We start from the raw sequence: 18,507 nt of genomic DNA on the forward strand, positions 1-18,507 counted from the left end.
GGCCTCCACCTTCAAGAAGGGGACGAGGAGGAAGAACAGGAACATGAAGAGGAGGTCATATCCTCGTCCAACTAGGTAACAAACAACTAATAGCAAAAAATAATATTGCCTCGTCAAGCGGTCTTAATACAGATCATTCTATGTATAAGGAATTCATGGATTTTATGAAATCCAAAAAAGTAGATAATACTCCTCCAGCTCACTCCACAATCCTCATGGATGAAGAAAATATGGAAGTATTTGACCTGAATGATAAAAGAGAAGTTGTACTCCTCTTAGAAAATAGTGACTTGAAATGGAAGAATGATCCATAGCAGGTAATGTCCAGATATTTGGATACAGTTTGTTATACTACGATTGTTTATAAATACATAATGCACTATGAGATGATACTCTCAGCTACAGGGTCAAGGAAATTTCAACATTTCTACCTCGCGAATACAAGAAAAGTTTATAACTTTTCCAAAATTATTATCAAAAAGATTTTAATTCCTGAAGAATGGGGAATGAGCCCCTTAAAAGAAATGGATTATATCCATCCTGAGCAAAAGGTCACAGTAAAATATAATTACTGGGATTATGTTGACAGCTTTAATAAAGCCTTGTTATACGAGAATGCTAATAGAAAGCATTCATGGTTCATAAAGATTTGTTCTAATGTATTTGGCAGGCAAATTCCCAATTGGTTTTGCAAATGGTGGATAGATATATCCCCTAAGCTTATAAGTTTTCAAAGAGATAATATTTTCTTTGAAGGAATGTCATTAATGTATTTCTTTATAGAGTTTTCAATCCCATGGATTATGAAATGGTCCGTAGAAATTGATAATACTTATGAAGGGTTCCCGTGTCTTCAAAGAACTTTTTATACAAAGTTCTAGAACAAATTGGTACACAAAGAACTTGAAGGCAAATCAGAGGCTAAAGCCATGTACATGGAAGAAGTCAAAAGAGACTTAATAAAAAATCTTAATATAGATAATGGAGATGATATTTCCATGGCTTCAACGAGTCACACCAACAACGATGATAAAGAATGCATAGCTGGCGAAGCGTAGAGTGATCATAACAATGAAGAAATAGATATTGATGCTTTTTTAGCTAAGTTCCAAGAGCAAGTGGAAGAATCATCTAGCAAAGCCACCTGCTAAGGCAAAAACAAGATGTGAAAGAAGAGCCCACATGACAAAATAATTAGGGTAATAATCCAAGCGACTTTAATAAATAAGAAGACTTTTGATAAAGCAGAAGACTCCAAAATAACTTTAATAAAGGAAAGAAATGGAGCCGAAAGTAATATGTCGGCCATGTGAAATATTGGAGAGGCCACATTAGTTTGTCGGCCTTATCTCTTTATTATTGACCATTGTAAAAAGTGTGGGCCACTATATTTTATCTTTTAAGATTCTTTGACCTCTATATAAAGAGGCAGAGTTTCATTTAGTAGAGGTAGGTTTTAGAAAACCCCCTCTCTCTCTATCTCCTTCTCTATGTCTTGTAATATTTTCTTTGTAAGTTTTTCCTTAGTTTGAATAAAAGGCTTTCAATTTGGATTGTACATTAGCTGGTTTGGAGCTCGACTCCATGTACTGTTCTTCTTTTATTTATTTCTTTATGTACTGATCCTAAATGATAGGCAAAACTATTTGTGTTGAGCTATAAATTACTAAGTTACTATAAAATATGGCGTTTGTGTTTATTATGAAGACAATTTGAATAGCTAAACAAAGGTCAATGTAAGTTATCCAGGCAGGCTAGTGAAACGTTATGAAAGGCTGCCGAATGAATCCGTTGAATTACCCGTTGGCCAGGGAAGGCGCAAGGCGTACCCAGATAGTAGGGGATTTCATCAGCTTTCATTAACTATTGTCAAGACTACTTATGTCAGTAAAGGTCCCTTATGGTTTGACTGAACGATCTGTTATTCATTTGGTATCAGAGTCATGGATTTATAGTAGTTATAGGTGGTATAGTTCAACACACTGTTTTCTTATAAATATCATAAAGAAGAAATCTACTATTAAAAACAGTAGAAAAGAGGAATATGATATACCACAGCATCTTGATCTGCTTAATAAGTGGACTATTCCTAAAATATCGCCTAGAATCACATATCATATGGGAACGTTTGAGAAGCTTGGTCTCAAACATGTGGTTAAAACCACATAGTAAACTATAACTATTGATATTGATCATCAGACTTTTAGATTATTATTTGAAAATGATTTGGCCCCTTATAGGGATATTTACCGATTCATGCATATTGGTTTAGTACATGTGGCATTTAAGCCCTTTACCTTGCGTGGTTTACCTGAAAGCTTTGTAGCAGCTTTAAGAGATGATAGAAATCATAATTGGAAGAAATCTCTTATAGGGACTATTCAAACTAGTCTTGCTTACAGACCAGTTTATTTTAATGCTTATCCTAATTTGCAGATTTCTTTACAGGATGAGAACTTATTAAGTTCTCTCATGTTAAATGTTAAACTTCATGGTTATGATTATATACTTGGTGCTGAAGTTGTTTGTATTTGTTATAGAATATATTATAAACTTTTGCATACTTTGAATCCTATGTGCAAAGTCATTGATTTAAAAAATGAGACTATTCTTATAGAAACTAATTTTGGTAAATCTAAAGTGGTTACCAAATGACCTATTTGGTGGGAAGAGATTGATTTTCCATAAGAGTGGGTTATCGAGGGTGCTACTCAACCTAGAAATAAAATTGATACAGAGGTTTCAGAAATTGAACAGTTGAATGATGGAACTGTTAAAATCAGATTTTCTGATCCTATTAGTATTGATAACCAGAGCATGTCTTCTAGAATCACTAGATCAAACTCTTCTTATATATCTCATGTTGATTATATCGTGCAGGTTCCTTCTAGAGCATCTAGTTCTCAAATTAGAGAAAATTATAGATGTGATAATATAAAAAATGATAGAGATAATATTGCTAGGCCTGTCCCCAGGCCCAGCTCGGATTTAGATCTAACTAAATTTGAAATGAATTTTCCAGATGGATTTTCTACATAAAATGTTTTTATGATGTCTAAAAAACAGATTGATTTTAGTCCGGGTTCCCCAGCGAGAGCAAAGACTGCTAAAGATTTTCGACGATCTAAATGGAAACCTTTCCGAAAATGGTTCTTCAACAATTTTAATGAAGAGGAACAATTTGGTTTACAAGAAGAATTTTATAAAGATCTTATTGAATCAGGACAAAATTCTTTAATATCTTTTGTTCCTTGATTTATGTGCAAGCATGTTCATAATTATATCTCCATGTTAGAAAGAGATTTTACACTGAGTAATAGAGAGATTACCAAATTTGTTTTCCCTCCATTATAATCTTTCCAAATTAATAAAAATGATAAGGTTGTTAACTTCAATGCTTTTTCAAAATTATTTGAAAATGATACTGCTCTTGTTACTACACATCATATTAATGCCATTATTAAGCAGGGTAATTATGCAAATATTTATATGAGCATATTGAGTGAGCATATTGTTTCTTTACATAATAAAGTTGATAAACTCATCTCCATGATAAATTCCAATTCCAAAGGTAAAGAGAAGGTTGCTCATAGCAGTATCCAGCCTCCCCCGGATATAGGTGATTTCAAGTTAAAAGACTTTTCGGGACTTGAGAATTTCTTGGAAAAGAAATTCAAGAGTGGTGGTTTGAAGTCGATAAAAGTTGACAACTTTTCAGAAGGTGAAAGCAGTTATAAGAAAGAATTTTCTGATGATATTAATAAAATCAAAAAAAAAAAAAAAGCTAGAAAGTTGGTCCAAAGGATGTACTACTATCCTAGGCCTACTCCACAGGATGTTTTGTTGGAGGAGCATGAACACATTAAAACTAATAGTTATAATGGAAAAGAAATCTATGAATGGAACATAGATGGTTACACGGATGGACAGATTTATATAACTGTGCATAGAATGCTAATGTACAGTACTATCTGTAAAACTAACAAGAATAGTGATAAGACTATTGTTGATATGATAATAGCAGGTTTTACTAGACAATTAAAAGGTTGGTGGGATAATTATCTCAATCAGGAGCAAAGAGATAAAATTCTCCAAGGAGTAAAACAGGAAGGAGAACAGACTTTTACCCAAAATGTTGTTCTACCCTGGTTCTAAATATCATAGAATACTTCTCAGGAAGAAGGTCGGATAATAGTGAAACCATAAAAACTCTACTTCAAAATCTGAGGTGCAAGACTCTTACGTCTTTCAGATTCTACAAAGATGCTTTCTTAACTAGAGTTATGGAATTGCCACAATGTAATAGCACTCATTGGAAGTCCAAATTTATAGATGCATTGCCAACTCTCTTTGCAGAAAGAGTTCGGAAAATTCTTAGGGGAGAAAATCATAGTATCGACTTGAGAATTATACCTATGGAAAGCTCATAAGCACTTGCGTACAAGAAGGAATTTCTTTATGAAATGAAATCAAGTTGAATCAACAGATTAAAAGGCATCATCTCAATGAAAGACAACAGTTTGGAGAATTTTGCGAACAATTTGCTTTGGATGTATCAATAACAAAATCCAAAGATAAAAGATATTCTCCTAAAAAGAAATCTTCCAAAAAAGATTATGAAAAATGGAAGAGAAAAAGAATTGAAAGAAAAGAAAAGCGAGCTGCCAGAAGGCGGAAGGAAAAAAGAAAAAAGATTTTATAAATCTAAACGAAAGTATGATAAGTCAGATACTTGCCACAAATGTGGAAGATTTGGCCATTATGCCAGGGATTGCAAAGTCAAGGAGAAAATAAAAAACCTTGACATAGAGATAGTTTGAAAGATTCTCTTTACAAGATTTTGCTTAATTCTGATTCAGGAAAATCAGAAACAGAATATAGCAGTCAAGAGGAATCATCTACCAGTAAAGACCTTAAAGCTCTTCAACAAGAAGACTATATCTCTTCAGAGGATGAATGTTTACCTTGCCAACAATGTATGGAATGTAATAAAGATGGCGAAGAAGATGATCTTAATAAGAACTACTCTCAGTTCAAGGAATTGAGTATCAATGTCATTGATAATGACAAAGTAATAGAGCTCTTACAAAGAATAAAAGATCCAAAAATAAGAGATCAAATTATTGATAACGTTGGTGGTACATCTACCTCAGAGAATCAAATCAAGGAAGAGATTCCTACAAAAGAAGGTTCATACACCATGGCAGAGGTCAAAAACCTCTTACTTGAAAGAAAGAAACTTATAAGTTCTCCTACTACTATCGGTGATCTGAAACAAGAGATTAATAATCTCAAGGAAGACATTCTTCATCTTAAAGAAAAGAATGTAATTATAGAAGTCCGGCTCGATAATATCGAAAGTCTTAAAGATTTGGATAATAACTCAGAATCGTCTTCATTTATTGAAGGAGAGAGTAATAATCTTGATTTTATGAAAAATCTTTATTCTAAAAATGACAAAAGAGATTTTTTACAGAGTCTTAAAGCTTTTACATCTCAAAAGTTTTATACTAAAATCACTCTTCTTATGGATTACTATTATAAAAAAGAATTTATTGCTCTCATTGATAGTGCAGCTGATTTAAATTGTATTCAGAAAGGACTAATTCCTTCGAGGTATTTTCATAAAATTACCCATAACCTTCGTTCTGCCAATGGTAGTAAAATGGGTATTGAATTTAAATTACCTAAAGCTTTTATTTGTAAAGGAAAAAATTGCATTCCTCAAAGCTTTGGTTTAGTAAAAGATATTACTAATCAGATTATATTTGGTGTACCTTTTATAAATGATATTTCCCCCCTTACTTATTGGGATAATGAAAGAATTATTGGTACTTGGAATAAAAAACCTTTTATATTAGAGTTTATTACAAAACCTTTTACGAGGATGATTAATGAATTAACCTCGAAATTAATGTTGTAAACTAACCAAGTTAGTTTTATAAAACAAGAGATTAATAGTATTGAGGTTGATAATATTTTACAAAATCCTAAATTAAAGGATAAAATTGCTATTTTAAAAAATCAGTTCTCTATTGATATTTGTGGAGAGCATCCTAATGATTTTTCGAGCAGAAAAAAACATGTTGTCAGCCTCCCTTATGAGGAGAAATTTATTGAGGATAATATTCCTACTAAAGCTAGACCATGCCAGATGAACGCAGATTATCTGGAATTATGTAAAAAAGAAATTGACTCCTTGATACAAAAGTGCCTTATAAGGCATTCTAAGTCTCTGTGGTCTTGTACAACATTCGTGGTTAATAAACATGCGGAGCAAGAAAGAGGTGCACCCAGGTTGGTGATTAATTATAAACCGCTGAAATGGATCAGGAACCCTATCCCTAATAAAAAAGATTTATTAGATAGAATTTATGATGCCATTATATTTTCTAAATTTGATTTGAAATCAGGTTATTGGCAGATTCAAATAGCTAAGATAGCAAAGTCAGACAAGTTTAAAACGGCTTTTAATGTCCCCAGGGGTCAGTATGAATGGAATATTATGCCATTTGGTTTTTAAAATGCTCCATCTGAAATTCAAAAGATTATGAATGATATTTCCATGCCTTTTAGTAATTTTATAATTGTCTATATAGATGATATTTTAGTATTTTCCAAAAATGTGGAAACTCATTCCAAGCATCTTGAATTGTTTAAGAAAATTATTAATCAAAATGGCCTGGTTATTTCTCAGCCCAAGATGACTTTATTTCAAACAAATATTAAATTTTTGGGTCATAATATTGAAAGGGGTAATATCAGCCCAATTAATAGAAGCATTGAATTTGCAACTAAGTTTCCTGATATCATAACTAATAAAACTCAGTTGCAAAGATTTCTTGGAAGTTTGAACTATGTTGCTCCGTTTTTAAAGGATCTAGCCAAGGATACGACTATTTTATATGAGAGGTTGAAAAATAATCTAAATGCCTGGACAGATAGTCATAATAAAGAGGTTAAGAGGATTAAAGCAAAGGTTAAAGCTTTCCTTGCCTAACTTTGGCCAATCCAAATTGGGAGAAGACGGTTGAAACTAATGCTTAAGAGATAGGATACGGTGGTGTCCTGACACAATATTGTCCAGATAATAACCAATATTATATTGTTCAGTTATATTCAGGAAAATGAAACGCAACCCAGAAAAATTATGCCACTTTAGCTAAAGAAATTTTGGCTATAGTAAAAAGTGTTCTAAAATTTCAGGGCGATCTTTATAACCAGAAATTTTTGATAAAAACTGACTGTCAAGTAGCTAAATTCATGTTTAATAAAGATTGTAAGCACGATGTTTCTAAACAGATGTTTGCAAGATGGCAAGCATTATTAGTTCCATTTGATTTTGAGATTCATTATAAAAAAAAGATTCAGATAATAGTCTGCCTTATTTTCTGACTAAAGAATATTTGGACTGATTAATGTTCTTCTTTTCAGGATGAGACCTTAATGGTCTCCACCTTCAAGGAGGGATCGAGGAAGAAGAATAGGAACAGGAAGATGAGGTCATATCCTCGCCCAACTGGGTAACAAACAGCTAATAACAACACATAATATTGCCTGGTCAAGCGGTCTTAATACAGACCATCCTATGTATAAGGAATTCATGGATTTTATGAAATCCAAAAAAAAGATAATACTCTTCCAGTCACTCCACAATCCTCATGGATGAAGAAAATACGGAAGTATTTGATTTGAATGATAAAAGAGAAGTTATACTCCTCTTAGAAAATAGTGACTTGAAATGGAAGAATGATCCATGGCAGGTAATGTCCAGATATCTGGATACAGTTTGTTATACTACGACAATTTATAAATATAGAATGCACTATGAGATGATACTCTCAGCTACATGGTCAGGCGAATTTCAACATTTCTACCGCGCGAATACAAGAAAAGTTTATAACTTTTCCAAAATTATAATAAAAAAGATTTTAACTCCTGAATAATGGGGAATGAGCCCCTTAAAAGAAATGGATTATATCCATCCTGAGCAAAAGGTCACAGTAAAATATAATTAATGGGATTATGTTGACAGCATTAATAAAGCCACGGTGGTGTCCTGACACAATATTGTTCGGATAATAAGCAACATTATATTGTTCAGTTCAATTCAGGAAAATGGAACGCAACCCAAAAAAATTATGCCATTGTAGCTAAAGAAATCTTGGCTATAGTAAAAAGTGTTCTAAAATTAGCCTCCCCTGGAGATAGGTGATTTTAAGTAATGGACCGTTCAGTCAAACCATAAGGGACCTTTACTGACATATGTAGTCCTGGCAATAGTTAATGAAAGCTGATGAAATCCCCTACTATCCGGGTACGCCTTGCGCCTTCCTTGGCCAACGGGTAATTCAACGGATTCATTCGGCAGCCTTTCATAACCTTTCACTAACCTGCCTGGATAACTTACATTGACCTTAGTCTAGCTGTTCAAATTGTCTTCATAATTGACACAAACGCCATATCTTATAGTAACTTAGTATGTTGTAGCTCAACACAAATAGTTTAGCTTTTCATTTAGGCTAAGTTTATAAAGAAATAAATAAAGGAAGAACAGTACCTGGAGTCGAGCTCCAAACCCGCTGATGTGCAAACCAAATTGAAAGCCTTTTATTCCAACTTAGGAAAAACTTACAACGAAAATATTACAAGACTTAGAGAGGAAGATAGAGAGAGAGGGGGTTTTCTAAAACCTGCCTCTACTAAATGAAACTCTGCCTCTTTATATAGAGGTCAAATAATTTTAAAAGATAAAATATAGTGGCCCACACTTTTTACAATGCCAATAATAAAGAGATAAGCCCGACAAACTAATGTGGCCTCTCCACTATTTCACATGGCCAACATATTACTTTCGGCTCCATTTCTTTCCTTTATTAAAGTTATTTTGGAGTTTTCTGCTTTATCAAAAGTCTTCTTGTTTATTAAAGTCGCTTGCATTAGTACCCCAATTATTTTTTCATGTGGTGTCTTCTTTCACTTCTTGTTTTTGCCTTTGCAGGTGGCATTGCTGGAAGATTCTTCCACTTGCTCTTGGAACTTAGCTAAAAGAGCATCAATATCTATTTCTTCATTGCTATGATCACTCTGCGCTTCGCCAGCTATGCATTCTTCATCATCGTTGTTGGTGTGACTCGTTGAAGCCATGGAAATATCATCTCCAATATCTATATCAAGATTTTTTATTAAGTCTCTTTTGACTTCTTCCATGTACATGGCTATAGCCTCTGATTTGGATATAATTGAATTTTGCCTTCAAGGTCTTTGTGTACCAATTTGTTCCAGAACTTTGTATAAAAAGTTCTTTGTAGACACGGGAACCCTTTAGAAGTATTATCAACTTTTACAGATCATTTCATAATCCATGGGATTGAGAACTCTATAAAGAAATACATTAATGACATTCCTTCAAAGAAAATATTATCTCTTTGCAAACTTATAAGCTTAGGGGATATATCTATCCATTCAGAATATAATTTCTTGCATTGTTCTGGTAGAATTTTTATCGAAGGACTATATAAAGTCCACCACTTGCAAAACCAATTTGAAATTTGCCTGCCAAATACATTAGAACAAATCTTTATGAACCATGAAAGCTTTCTATTAGGATTCTCGTATACCAAGGCTTTATTAAAGCTGTCTACATAATCCCAGTAATTGTATTTTACAACGACCTTTTGCTTAGGATGGATATAATCTATTTATTTTAAGGGGCTCATTCCCCATTCTTCAGGACTTAAAATCTTTTTTATTAAAATTTTGGAGAAGTTATAACTTCTCTTGTATTCGCGGGGTAGAAATGTTGAAATTCCCCTGACCCTGTAGCTCAGAGTATCATCTCATAGTGCATTCTGAATTTATAAACAGTCGTAGTATAACGAACTGTATCCAGATATCTGGACATTATCTACCATGGATCATTCTTCCATTTCAAGTCACTATTTTCTAAGAGGAGTATAACTTCTCTTTTATCATTCAGATCAAATACTTTCGTATTTTCTTCATCCATGAGGAATGTGGAGTAAGATTTAAGAGTATTATCTGCTTTTTTGGATTTCATAAAATCCATGAATCCCTTATACATAGGATGGTCTGTATTAAGACCACTTGACGAGGCAATATTAATTGCTACTATTAGCTATTTGTTACCCAGTTGGGCGACGATATGACCTCATCTTCCTGTTCTTGTTCTTCCTCCTCGTCCCCTCCTTGAAGGTGGTGGCTATGAAGGTCTCATCCTGAAAGAAGAAGATCAATCAGTCTGAATATTCTCTAGTCAGAAAATCAGGCAGACTATTATCTGAACCTTTTTTATAATGAATCTCAAAATCAAATGGAGCTAATAATGCTTGCCATCTTGCAAACATCTGCTTAGAAACATCGTGTTTACAATCATTATTAAACATTAATTTAGCTGCTTTGCAGTCAGTTTTTATCAAAAATTTCTGATTATAAAGATCTCCCTGAAATTTTAGAACACTTTTTACTATAGCCAAAATTTCTTTAGCTAAAGTGGCATAATTTTCTTGGGCTACGTTCCATTTTCCTGAATAGAACTGAACAATATATTGTTGCTTATTATCCGGATAATATTGTGTCAGGACACCATCGTATCCTATCTCTAAAGCATCTGTTTCAACCGTCTTCTCTCAATTTGGATTGGCCAAAGTTAGGCAAGGAGGGTTTTTAACCTTTGCCTTAATCCTCTTTACCGCATCAGTATGACCATCTGTCCAGACTTTTGAATTATTTTTCAACCTATCGTATAAAATAATTGTATCCTTGGCTAGATCCTTTATAAACGGAGCAACATAGTTCAAACTTCCAAGAAATCTCTACAACTGAGTTTTAATAGTTATGATAACAGGATACTTAGTTGCAAATTCGATGCTTCTAATATTTGGGCTGATATTACCCCTTTCAATATTATGACCCAAAATCTAATAGTTGTTTGAAATAAAGCCATCTTGGGCTGAGAAATAACCAGGCCATTTTGAATAATAGTTTTCTTAAACAATTCAAGATGCTTGAAATGAGTTTCCACATTTTTGGAAAATACTAGAATATCATCTATATAGACAATTATAAAATTACTAAAAGGCATGAAAATATCATTCATAATCTTTTGAAATTCGGATGGAGCGTTTTTTAAACCAAATGGCATAACGTTCCATTCATACTTACCCATTGGGACATTAAAAGCCGTTTTAAACCTGTCTAACTCAACTATCTGAATCTGATAATAACCTGATTTCAAATTAAGTTTAGAAAATATAATGGCATCATAAACTCTATCTAATCAATCTTTTTTATTAGGAATAGGGTACCTGATCCATTTTAGCGCTTTATTAAGCGGTTTATGATTAATCACCAACCTGGGTGCACCTCTTTCTTCCTCCGCATGTTTATTAACATAGAATGTTGTACAAGACCACGGAGACTTAGAATGATTTATAAGTCCCTTTTGTATCAAGGATTCAATTTCCTTTTTACATAACTCCAGATAGTCTACGTTCATCTGTCAAGGTCTAGCTTTAGTAGGAATATTATCCTCAATAAATTTCTCCTCATAGGGGAGGCGGACAACATGTTTTTATCTGCTCCAAAAAGCATTAGGATGCTCTCCACAAATATCAATAGAGAACTGATTTTTTAAAATGGCAATTTTATCCTTTAATTTAGGATTTTGTAAAATATTATCAACTTCAATGCTATTAATCTCTTGTTTTATAAAACTTACTTGGTTAGTTTTCAACATTAATTTCGAGGTTAATTCATTAATCATCCTCGTAAAAGGTTTGTAATAAACTCTAATATAAAAGGTTTTTATTCCAAGTAGCAATAATCTTTTCATTATCCCAATAAGTAAGGGGGAAATATCATTTATAAAAGGAACACCTAATATAATTTGATTAGTAATATCTTTTACTAAAACAAAGCTTTGAGGAATGCAATTTTTTCCTTTACAAATAAAAGCTTTAGGTAATTTAAATTCAATACCCATTTTACTACCATTGGCAGAACGAAGGCTTTGGGTAGTTTTATGAAATTACCTTGAAGGATTTAGTCCTTCCTGAATAAAATTTAAATCAGTTGCACTATCAATGAGAGAAATTAATTCTTTTTTATAATTGTAATCGATAAGAAGATTTATTTTAGTATAAAACTTTTGAAACGTAAAAGCTTTGAGACTCTGTAAAAAATCTCTTGTCATTTTTAAAATAATTTTTTTTATAAAATCAAGATTATTACTCTCTCCTTCAATAGATGAAGACGATTCTGAGTTATTATCCAAATCTTTAAGACTTTTGATATTATCGAGCCAAACTTCTATAATTACATTCTTTTCTTTAAGACGAAGAATGTTTTCCTTGAGATTATTAATCTCTTGTTTCAGATCACTGATAGTAGTAGGGGAACTTATAGGTTTCTTCCTTTCAAGTAAGAGGTTTTTTACCTCTTCCATGGTGTATAAACCTTCTTTTGTAGGAATCTCTTCCTTCATATGATTTTCCGAGGTAGATGTACTACCAACCTTATCAATAATTTGAGCTCTTATTTCCGGAACTTTTACGCTTTGTAAGAGCTCTATTACTTTGTCATTATCAATGACATTGATACTCAATTACTTGAACTGAGAGTAGATCTTATTATGATCATGTTCTTCACCATCTTTATTACATTCCATACCTTGTTGGCAAGGTAAATTCATCCTCTGAAGACGTATAATTTTCTTGTTGAAGAGCTTTAAGGTCTTTGCTGGTAGATGAGTCCTCCTGACTGCTATATTCTGTTTCGGATTTTCCTGAATCAGAATAGGCATAATCTTATAAAGAGAATCTTTCAAACTATCATCTATGTCAAGGTTTTTTATTTTCTCCTTGAATTTGCAATCCCTGGCATAATGGCCAAATCTTCCACATTTGTGGCAAGTATCTGACTTATCATACTTTCGTTTAGATTTATAAAATATTTTTTCTTTTTTCCTTCCGGCAGCTCGCCTTTCTTTTCTTTCAACTCTTTTTCTCTTCCATTTTTCATAATCTTTTTTGGAAGATTTCTTTTTAGGAGAATATCCTTTATCTTTGGATTTTGTCTTTGGAACATCCAAAGCGAATTGTTCGCAAAATTCTCCCAACTATTATCTTTCATTGAGACAATGCCTTTTAATCTGTTGATTCAACTTTATTTCATTGCATAAAGAAATTCCTTCTTGTATGCAAGCACTTATGAGCTTTCCATAGGTATAATTCTCATAGTCGATACTATGATTTTCTCCCCTAAGAGTTTTCCAAACTCTTTCTGCAAAGAGAGTTGGCAATACATCTATAAATTTGGACTTCCAATGAGTGCTATTACACTCTGGCAATTCCATAACTTTGCTTAAGAAAACATCTTTGTAGAATCTGAAAGACGTAAGAGTCTTACACCTCAGATTTTGAAGCAGACTTCTTATGGTCTCACTATTATCCGATCAACTTCGTGAGAATTGTTCTATGATATTTAGAACCAGGGTATAAACAACATTTTGGGTAAAAGTCTGTTCTCCTTCCTGTTTTACTGCTTTGAGAATTTTATCTCTTTGCTCCTGATTGAGATAATTATCCCACCAACCTTTTAATTGGCCAGTAAAACCTGCTATTATCATTTCATCAATAGTCTTATCATTATTCTTGTTAGTTGTACATATAGTACTGTACATTAGCATCTATGCACAGTTGTATACATCTGTCTATCCGTGTAACCATCTATGTTCCATTCATAGATTTATTTTCCATTATAACTACTAGTTATAATGTGTTCATGCTCCTCCAACAAAACATCTTGTGGAGTAGGCATAGGATAGTAGTACATCCTTTGGACTGGCTTTCTAGCATATTTTTTTGAGATTTTATTAATATCATCAGAAAATTCTTTCTTATAACTTCTTTCACCTTCTAAAAAGTTGTCAACTTTTATCGGCTTCAAACCACCACCATTGAATTTCTTTCCCAAGAAATTCTCAAGATCCGAAAAGTCTTTTAACTTGAAATCACCTATCTCTGGGGAGGCTGGATACTGCTATGAGCAACCTTATCTTTTCCTTTGGAATTGGAATTTATCATGGAGATGAGTTTATATTTATCATGTAAAGAAACAATATGCTCACCCAATATGCTCATATAAATATTTGCATAATTACCCTGCTTAATAATGGCATTAATATGATGTGTAGTAACAAGAGCAGTATCATTTCCAAATAATTTTGAAAAAACATTGAAGTTAACAATCTTATCATTTTTATTAATTTTAAAAGATTTTATTAATCTTATCATTTCTATAACAAATATAAACAACTTCATACCAGCCCATTCATATTATAAATATAATAAGAGTTTACAACCTCAGCTAATGGGTTTATCTATCCATACTAGAATTGAAAAATACAAGATAAAATATGTTGCGAAAATACTGTGGGTTATTTAACTAGCACACAATCACAAGCAAATAAAATAGAAATGAAAAATAACACAACGATTTAACGAGGTTAGGCTAGACTAATCCTCAAAGTTAAAGTAGAGAGAGTTTTTCACTATGAAAAATAGAAGAAGTGTACAATCCTTTAGAATCTTCAATGACATCCCCTATAAATAGATCGCAAGTAGTCTCAAACCTATAAGGAAAAGGTTATGCTAATCTTTGAAGGACATTATATTTCTTTTCCAAATCTATTAGAACAAAGAGTGTTCTAAACCAATAGGGATTATGATTTTTTATGGAAAAAATGATAACATAATTTACAAAATGTAATAAGAAATAGGATTAAAGATTAAACAAAGAAGAAGATGCAAACTTATTGAGCCCAAATGACCAAGCAAGTGTACGCAATCGTACAAATATTATAGAATTTTTAGTCTAGATAACATACCCACGAAGACTTGTCAATCAACTATTTATGAAATTAAACTAATTAATGTACAATCCCGAGTGCCAAACTTCAGAAACACAAAATTCAACCAAGATGGCGCACTGTTTGGCACGTTGCACGCCCTATCAATGGCACTACGTAGCGCGCTGTGTTAGGCCTTTCTGAGTGAAAAATATTTCAAAGCCAAGTCAAAGATGATTACCTAAGATATAGATTATATGAGCAAAAACAAAAATAAGAAATTCTCTGGACATTTCATGTTTTCAATAGATCGATGTAGACCAAATAATGGTTTAACCTTTGAATGTAAATAAACTAAACTTTAGTCTTAATGTCAATTAATTGGCTTAACTTCCAGATCCATCAATACAAACCAAAATATTCTTCAATATTTTGTCAACAAACAACAATACTTATTGTCTTCAAAATCTTTCTGCATACAAACACACTGAAGGCCATAAAAGCCATATCAAATAGCAACATCTTATTTCTTGTTGGGATGAGAACCTTCTCCTTCATGGAAAACGTGAACTTGTAAGTAAATGCCTTTGTTGTATTTTTCTCTCACAAATTCACAAATACACGTATCATTTTTATCCATAAGGTTCCACTTACATAAACTGTGTCACCCTCCAATTAGCCATATTCTACCGTCCTGCCAAATCTTGAGTTTTGCCTCAAATTCTCTACCAGCAGAGTCTCGAATGGTCATGCTTGAAGGGAGTTCAAGTTGGTAATCTCTCACCACTTCAGCCGGAACGTACTACAATTAGGAAGAAAGACTTTGTTGAATGAAAATATTATAAGATTGAACTATAAAACAATCAACTAAAATAGTTATAGGTTAATAATTACCAGATGATTTCTCCTATCTGGACATATATTTGTTATAAAGTAAGGATTTTTTGGCTTAGTTGCACGTTCACTTCTAACTATATTTGTAGCAAATTGGTCATTAGGATTATTCACCTTGCCAGTAGTTGCACTTTTGCATTTAGTTGAATCAAAAGAAAGCTAACCGGTCAAGTTCACAAACAGAAATAACATGGATACTCAGAGTTAGTCAATATATTTTATTCTACGAGATCGTCTTTTATTGAACGTGGACTTTCAGAAAGAAATCATACTTTTGACACATATAAAAGTATTCGAAAATGATATTTAACTTGATTATTCATTTTTATTCCAAAAATTAAAAAAAAAAAAAGTTCCCTTAGCAGGCTTTTTTGTCAGTGAACCAAACAACTAAACCTTTTCAAAAATCATTTAAAACTTGTATCGTTAAATATATCATGACACTAATATGAATACAAGATCATGTCTAAATATTCATAGATGTCATTTTTGTAGTAATATACTTACAAGAGAGGAATTGAATTGCATATTAAATGAAACATAAGAGTATTTAAAGATCTTTAATTTTTTTCTACCTTTGGAATGTGGTGTCATTTTTTTTAATATGCCAGTCCTTTCTTTATCTTCCGCCTCTTCCTTGTATTCAACATCATCATCTTCTTCTTCTTCTTCTTCTTCTTTATCATCATCTTCTTCTGGAACCTCTTCTGTATTTTCACATTCCTCGTCTTCATCCTCTTTTTCTTCTACCATGGTATTCTCATCCCTAACATAAAAAGTAGAAATGTTCTTGCTATCTCTAGCCCTAGTATTCTCTTTTGTCTGCACACTCTTTTGATGTTCAACATTCATTTCCTCTGCTTCTTCCTCCTTCACAACAAGTTTTAAACCCCCAACTCCTTTCTTTACACAGCCAGTTCTTCCAAGTAGTTTGAAGTAAAAAATTCTAGTTTCATCATAGTCAAAAATAAAGAAGTCTCCAAGCTTTACGATGTTGTCCTTAATGAATTTTTCACATCCATTTTCAAAATAAGTATTTTTTTTCTGATTTGGTTGCCCCTATAGGCCACATATTTCCAAACCGATCCCTTAGGAAAATGTTTCTAGGTAATATTCCATTCTTGTAATCGGTATAACCTGTGGGAAGTTTCTGTGAAGAAAAAAAAACTTGACTTTTGAAAAAATAAATGTAAAAGAACATTAATTTCACTAAATCACATTCATCATATCATAAAAGCAAACAAGTTTCAGATGAAAAATTATTTCAAATAAACTCAAAGTTTGAAACTTTTGCTATTAGAATTCAAGAATGTAGCTATTTTAGAAACTATAAAATGAAATGTGAGGTATTTTCATAGTTTTATCATAAAATTACTTCCTTCAATGCTAATAATATTGTTAATTTGAAATAAAATATGCAATCTCTAACCTTGATGGACTAAATTAAACATAATACTTATAAAAAAGCAGGAATTTAACAACTATAGAAAAACGTATAAAATTTATTTGCATCACCAAAAGGCATCTAACCACCTTTTACTTTCCCTCCAATTATTCAAAACACATATATTCAAAAACTATCAATTGAAAAGTTTTAAGAAAAAGATTCAACAACAATCATAGATCAAATACATTAATATAAGAACACAAAAATAAGCTAAAAGGGAAAGAACAATTAAAAAAAATATAAAATAACACGAGGCAGCCATGTCTTACAGATCTAGATCTCAACAAACCCTTCCCCTCCCCCATATATATTCGCTTCTCACATCTCCAAAAAGAAGAAGAAATTCAAGAAAAAAATTACATCAAACACCATAAGAGGGAGGTGTATACTTACCAGCCGCTTTGCACTAGTTTCAGGGATGAAAACCTTGAAGAATCCCTTTTCCATCTTCTTTTTTGTTGTTAAGGTTTAGGAGGATTCATAATTGCAGCGCAGCCTCTTAACCCTAAAAGAAAATATGATTGCAAACTAGCAGAAGTTTATCATAATTGACATTAAGCATGTTATGTGGGATACGCCAGGTTAGACCGGCCCATTAAAAATTACACTGATCTCCGATCCCGAGCTAGGCTAGATCACCCATAACTGGGTCGGTCCGGGCTCAATAGTGCAAACCTTCTGTTTGGCTCAGTCCACAACCCGTTAGCCCAATTTTTTAGGCCAACTGCGCCAGGTACTAGTGGACTTAATGGACTGAGTCATTATATAATGATTATTTATTATCAGTGTTTATTAATTTGAAAGTTTGATCCAATTATCAATAGAGTGTATTCTTAACTATTTAATTTTGAAATAATTATAACTATTTATAATAATAGAATACTTACATTATATTATATATATATATATATATTATATATATATATATATATTTATATATATATTTATATTGTCTACCAAATACATAGATATATACACTTACAATGTACACTAAATATACACACAATATTTTGTCTATCATTATAGAATATTTACATTATACTATTTATACACACTTATAATGGATACCAAATATACACACAATATACTATCTATAATAATATTAATAATACATACAAGATATAAAAGTTACATCATACAACATATAAAATACTAAAATAATAGTATTTTGAATTTTTATCTCTCAATATTGTTTTAAGTAATATTTTCTAATATTATTTTTCAAGTATTGACTCATTATAGTGATTTCATATTTCATTTTCAATATATGGTTATGTAAAGTAATTAAAATTATTTA

General features: G+C 32.1%; 1 pseudogene; it reads right to left on the reverse strand.

The window, feature by feature from the left end:
* Nucleotides 1-8,976: 8,976 nt before the first annotated feature.
* On the reverse strand, nt 8,977-17,657 carry LOC125825691 (uncharacterized; annotated as a pseudogene).
* Between the last annotated feature and the right edge of the window lie 850 nt (nt 17,658-18,507).

Source organism: Solanum verrucosum, unplaced genomic scaffold (genome assembly GCF_900185275.1).
Source record: "Solanum verrucosum unplaced genomic scaffold, falcon-dt-bn FXZP01000066.1, whole genome shotgun sequence".
In the NCBI taxonomy this organism is placed as follows: Eukaryota; Viridiplantae; Streptophyta; class Magnoliopsida; order Solanales; family Solanaceae; genus Solanum; species Solanum verrucosum.